Consider the following 6,737-nt stretch of genomic DNA (forward strand, 5'->3'; position numbering starts at 1 on the left):
GACATTCCAATCTTAACAAGTCTTCAAAGGAACATTTTTACAGCCATTGCCTTTTCATGCCTGAAAGAAAGACTCAAAGAAGTGCAAAAGCAGAGCGCAGGTAACCAGGCTTGTTCATCTGTCCCCCAAACTAAGGCTGCTTATTCATCTGTCACACCTGAACCACATCGGGCAGGAGATGTTACTGTTACTCAGGAGTCAAAGTACCGTTACTCAGGAATCATAAGGTGATTCAAAGTATCATCTTATGGCCCTGAAGTAGAATTTAGGACTTCTGTGTATGACTCACCCTAGCTCTCCACTGGGAGAAAAATGAGATGGGCTTGTTACGATAGAAGGGAAGAGATGCACTTTGAGTTGGAACCTCAAGGCCCCTAATATTACTAGTGAAGGTAAAGAAATTAACCAGAACACCTCGTCCTGATGATACAGGAAAAAATTTGCCCAGAGAGGATGGGCCCTGGGATGGGCCCTGCCAAGTGTGGATCCCTGGCTGTGCACAGGAAGGAATTCAAGACCAAGCCATAGCTGAGTAAAGGTGGGTTTATTCAGAGAGATGTACTTTCCAGAGGCAGAGTGTAGGCCGTCTCAGAAGGCAAGAGAAAGGCCTAGGAGGTACACATTCCACAGGCAGAAGGCGGGCCGTCTTACTCAGAAGGGAGAGCAGTGGCCTCAGAGCCTGGGGTCGGCCAGAAAAAATTAGCTCTGCCCTGAGGTGCGGGGCTGTTAGTTTTCATGGGCTCAGTAACTTCATATGCTAACAAGTGGGGGGATTGTTCCAACTGCTTTGGGGAGGGGGCTGGGAGTCCCAGGAACTGGGCCACCCCCCACCCTTTGACCTCCTATGCTCAGCCCTGAAGCTGTCCTGGCACCTGTGGGAGGGCCATTTAGCAGCTATTGTATGTCGATGAGAGCACACTGAAGCCCAAGGTCTACTGGGAGTTGACTCTTCCACCATCTTGGTGCTAATTACAGTGTCATTCTTTCAATGTCTGTGCCCTGCCCCCTTCCCTCCTGTCTCACCTATGGGCCCAGGACAGAGCACACAGGTGCCCCTGGGCCACCCTCCACTCCTTCCCTACAGAGCACCTCGTGAACATGACTGGAAACACCAGCCCACATGGCCAAGCCCCTGTGCAACCAAACTGTAACTTCATAGCCCCTTTTCATATTGCCCCCCAAAGTTTGTATAAGAAAAAATATTCAGGTCTGATTTGCAACCTTTCAAAAACTGTCCTACCAAATAAGCTATTCACTGTGAATTTTAGAATTTGCTGGAAAGGCTGGATGAACTTTCTACAGTTCCCCCCAGAGGAAGGGACTCAAGTCACCAGGCTGGGGAAGGAAGGTGGGGGTGGGGAGGTGGGACACAGGAGGATTTGTGAAAGTCCACGCATCTCGTGGGGACCCTCCTCCCCAACCCCAGGCTCAACTGTCCTCCGGGAACCCTGGGAACCAGGTGCATCCTCTCCAGGTGCGAAGTGGAGGGCTCCTCTCTGGAGAAGCAGATGTACAGACACTGATAAGTTTGAGAGTCACCTGGCCAAATGGCTGTCCCTGCCCGTAACCCTGCAGATAGGTTCACCAGGAAACACGGGCCAGCCTCGCACTGAGCTTCCCTGAGCCCTCAGGAGCCTCATTCTTTTGTGGATGAGGAAGAAGAGAGGATGGTAGATGTCGAGGGACACTGCTAATGAGAAAGACAGGGAGGAAAGAGTAAAGATAAAAAGCTCAAAGGAGTCGGGAGCTATACAGAGAGGAGAAGAAACAAACATCTTAAAATTGAACTCCCTGGGGAGAGACAAGAGGATACATTAGGTCCATAAAGCAGGAACCAGTGGGCTCCTGGAAGTCAAAAGCTGAAAACTGAAATGGAAAAAGTCAGTAAAACTGCTGGGGGATAATCTTAAGGAAATCCACCAGAAAGTAAAACAAAACAAAAGCACAACCAAAAAGCCCCTAAAGGGTTCTCATAGGAAAATAGAGAAGAAGCTAAAAACATTGGAGGATCAAACTAGGAGGTACACTCAGGCAGGAACGGGCTCTGCAGGGAGAGCCTGGCAGAGGGAGGGGCTGGAGAGTCATGTGGGGGACGTGCCAGTTTAGACAAGCGTGTCAGGGAGGACTGTCAGGGGAGGGGACCTGTCCACAGGTCCTCTCCATGCGCTTTGGAGCTCAGAGTTCCCTGCCACAATCCCCTTGCCGGGAACGGTTGCTCTGATTCCTTGGGCATTTTTATTTCTGCTCATGACAATAAATTAGATTCTGTCCATGACATGATTCCTACCCATTTCAAATGTGTGCTACACGTCTCTGCTTCTTTTTAAGGCGTTCATGGTTTATCACTAGGTGACTATTTCCATGCTTATATTTATGCTCCCTATTTGGTTTTTTTTTATGTTGCTATTAAACGTCACAGGACCTCAGAAAAACATCACAGGCATAATCTACCCAAAAAGATTAAGCAAAGCTTTCATCTTCCTTTTCCTTTGGCCTCTGCATTTCATCCCTCAGGGTTCTCATGCTGCTTACCAGTGTCTAAATTTTATTTATACGTTTTGGTAATGAAATTGCAGAATTAAAGTACCCAACCTTCCTTCAGTCCTCCTGTGCTTTCTGCAATTAGGAGAATCTTAAAATGCATGTTATGGGGAAAGCCTTTCCCAGCAATAGCACGGGCACCGATGTGGCAGCTAGCATCCCCGTGTAAACTTCTCTCTTCACTGTCAAACGCTGTATGTTTTCATTAGGTGATCAATGGAAGCAGCTTGACTGCTCAGGAGCTCACCCCCTCCTTGACCTTAATGAGGGTGTACATCGGAGAGTGGAGTGGGGTGACATTTATGATGCTACCACTCCGTTCTGTGATTAGACACAGATCGTTCAGAGGTTAGGCTTCAGGCTAGTGGTGATGCCAACGTTTTCGAAACGGCAATTGTGGTCATTACAAAACTGGCAATAAGAATGACGAATATCTTGTTTTTCAAACTGTGCCTCCAACAGCAATAGCATGACATAGCTGGTAGCGTGGGAGGAGCTCCTACCATAAGCCAGGCTCTGCGCCCAAGGGGTGGGAGGAGGGAAGGGGCTTCTGGGAGGATGAAGAAATAAAGACCATCAGGAGTCGGAGAGGCAACGGGGAAAGATAGAACCCACAGAGCCTAAGTGTGTTACTCAGGGTTTTCCGCAAAGGATTAAATAAGGTCTTGTAAGAGCTCAGTCTGAGAACGTCGTCTTTTTTAAGTTTTTGGCAAACTCATAAAACTTGACTCTTAGCCTTTAGATCAAAGTATATCTATGTTTCTTAACCCAAATTTCCAGAAAAAGGAGAAACCAACTAACTGAGACTCTCAAGTGGGATGTGTGCCTTACCATGCAGCTGTAAGTTTTCCCAGAACTGTAAGAAAACTGATCTGTCCAAAGGATGTTTGTGATAGCTGAGTTGCAATCCCGTTCCATCCTATCTCTGAACATTTGGATGCAGACAAACTCCATCATACTTGAGACGAGTCTTTAGTTTTAGCAAATATATCGACTGGCGAACCATCAGGCCAAAGCCATGGCTAGTCTTTGAAGTGCCAGGTGGGACCTTGTACAAAAACTGCTCAACCTAGTCCCCCCTACCCTTAAGAGATGCACTTCAGTGCTGGTCTTCGACTTTATAAGCAACTCGGACAATCATCATCATGTCCTCTGGCTGTATCTGATCATTTCTTCTCTGAATTGTAGTTTCATTTTCTCATTGGCAGCCTTCTGTTTGTTTTTTCATGGGATGGGACAAATTTCAGATCCTGTAGAAAGCCTTTTGCATTAAGCATGGCTATTAATGAAGTGGTACTGCCTGACTTATGATAATGGGTGCTCGAGGTCCTTTCTTCTGGTTTGGGGGAATCCTGCCTCGAGAAATCGGTCTTGGAACTGGCTGTGCTCGGGAGTCTGAGTCTTCCGGGCAGATGCATCCTCCTCTGTTACAGGTTTCTGAGACCTGCCGTGGTAGGTGCTGTAGTGCCAGTTTCAAAGCCTTCCATTTCTTTTCCTTTGAGTCTTTCTTGGTCATATGCATTGTAGACAGCTGGGACAGGTTACTTTGTACACAATGCGGGACCCACAGGTGCTGTATTTGGGCCAGTCCACTGTTCAGGTACGTCCCATTCTTCTCTGGCCCACACAGATGGAAGAACTGCAGAAATTTTCTTGGGAACAGTTTACTGTACTTCTGACCCTTCCCCCACCCCCATCACACACACACCACTAACAATATCTTGAGTCACAGTTGCCTCAGCATCCTGCAAACGCCTCTGTTTTAAGGCAATTATATCATCATCTAGATCTATCTTGGTTGTAGGTCAGTTCTTAGCCTTCATTTTGACTTTGTTGGCAGCAGATTGTTTCCAAAGACAGAGCTTCAGACAAAGACCTAATCTGTTCTGTTTGTGCAGTCCCTCCTTTGGGCCGACCTCTCCTTATCAAGGTCACACACTCTTCGTCTTCAACTCACGTTTCCTCTGCTTCTGCTAAATCCTAAATCCTTATCTGCAGCTCGTTTAACTTGAGCAGATCCCTGAAGACCTCCTTCGAGGGGGCACTTCTGTCTGTACTTGCTAACATTGCTGTCTCACCACGAGATATCCAAGTTGTCTTCTCAGACGGGTCTTTTTTTTTTTTTTTTTTTGACTGATCTGTAGTTGATTTACAATGTTGTTTCTGGTGTATAGCATAGTGGTTCAGTTATATGTATATATTTTCACATATATTCTTTTTCATTATAGGTTGTTATAAGAAATTAACTATAGTTCCCAGTGCTATAATTTATCCCTTTCCTCTTTGGCAACCATAAGTTCGTTTTCTGTGTCTGTCTGAGTCTCTTTGTTTTGTAAATAAGTTCGTTTGTGTCACTTTTTTAGATTCCACATCTAAGTGACATCATATGATACTTGTCTTTGTCTGTCAGTCAGGTCTTCTAACTACGGAAATGCTTCCAGCAGCTGGGGTAGGACACGAACAGAAGGAACAGCAGGAACAGCAGGATGAGAAGTGTGCACATTATAAAGCAGAAATAAGAGTCCGATGCATGGTTTTCTCAGGGTTGGTTTTCCTTTCCAGTCTCCTAAACTACACGGTTAGTCGATCTCGGCATTCTCAGGCTGCTGGAATACCAGACGTCCCCTTGTTGCCTTCACCACCATCTCCTGGGGGTTGTGCTGGTGCAGCAGGCTGAGCGCGTGTGTCTCCCCCTGTTGCTGGCGCCTCAGTGAACCAGCAGCACTGACAGTTGTCTGCACCGGTGACAGCAGCCAGGGCTCCGAAGACCCCCACCCACACTCTGAGGCCTCAGAAAGCCACATGAGATCATCTTACTAGCCCTTTCCCCTCTTGATGTTTTTTTACATAGGAGCAGGGCCCAAAGTGCATACTTACAACAATCACCCCACGAAGAGGGATCCTCCTGAGATTTCACTCTTAACCTGTTTAAAATGGCCTCTGGTTTACCTGCTCAGACCCGCCCAAACCTGCTTCTCACGGTCTTTCCCATCTTAATAAACACAATCAGCCCCTCTACATGCGGGTTTGCATCTGTGGATTCAGCCACAGAATAAAACACTAGGGGAAAAAATTCCAGAAGCTTCCAAAAAGCAAAACTTGAATTTGTCACACTCTGGCAACTATCTGCATAGCATTTACATCATATTAGGTATTTTAAGTGATCTAGAGATGATTTAAAGCATATAGGAGGATGTGCGCAGATTACATGCAAATATTATGCCATTTTATATAAGGCATTCGAATATCCTTGGATTTTGGTATCTGTAGGGTGGGGGGACTGGGAGGGGTGCTGGGAGAGAGTCCCCCCACCCCCCCAGATAAGAGGACCCACTGTGGTACTCCTCATTTGATGAGACTCCTAGCCAGAATTATCCTTCACTTTTCTCTTGTTACTACCCCATATCCAGCCCAGCCAGAAATCCTGACTCTGGTCCAAATCAGTCATCTCTGGGAAGGATTTCTGTAATAACCCCCTCAGTGGTTTTCCTGTGTCTATTTTTAGCCTCGCCCCCTCCCCCTAATAAACACACACACACACACACACACACACACACACACACACACAGAGTTTAGTCTTTACAGCCAGAGGGTCCTTTTAAAGGCAATTTGGATTGTGTCACTCTTTTGCAATAACCCTCTACATGTACCAGCCAACCCAAAGTTCTCCCTGAAGCCTCAATGCCCTGCAGGACTGTGTCCCTAGGTGTCTCTCTGACACAATTCACATACTCGAACCTTGCTTGCTTTGCTGGTCACACTGGCTTCCCTCCTGGTCCTCAGCCATGCCCGTGGTTGCATCTGCTCTTGGACAGGTCTGCCCCAGGTCCTTTGTACCTGCTGTTTCCTCAGCCTGGAGCCTCTTCCTCTAGATAAACCCAAGGCTGGCTCCTCAGTTCACCCACTTCTCTGCTCAGAGATGTCTCTCCTCTTGAGAACCCTATCTAAAATATCACTCTCATCACCTCATCCTTCTGTATTTTTTATTACAGCATTTATGTTTACCCAGTATCATATCATGTATTAGTATTGATTTCTTTCTTGTATTTGCCTAATAAACTAAGACCCATGAGGGCAGGGCTCTGTTTTGCTGTCTGCAGGGTCCTCACACTTAGAACAATGCTTGACAACAAACATGTGCATTGGGCTTTTTGTTTGTTTGCTTGTTTTTTGTTTTGTTCCCGGTGGCAGGGTGG

General features: G+C 46.7%; 1 pseudogene; it reads right to left on the reverse strand.

Annotated features, from left to right (window-relative positions):
* Positions 1-3,810: 3,810 nt before the first annotated feature.
* On the reverse strand, positions 3,811-6,328 carry LOC105106025 (parafibromin-like; annotated as a pseudogene).
* Positions 6,329-6,737: the final 409 nt, after the last annotated feature.

This window comes from Camelus dromedarius, chromosome 6 (assembly GCF_036321535.1).
Source record: "Camelus dromedarius isolate mCamDro1 chromosome 6, mCamDro1.pat, whole genome shotgun sequence".
Taxonomy (NCBI): domain Eukaryota; kingdom Metazoa; phylum Chordata; class Mammalia; order Artiodactyla; family Camelidae; genus Camelus; species Camelus dromedarius.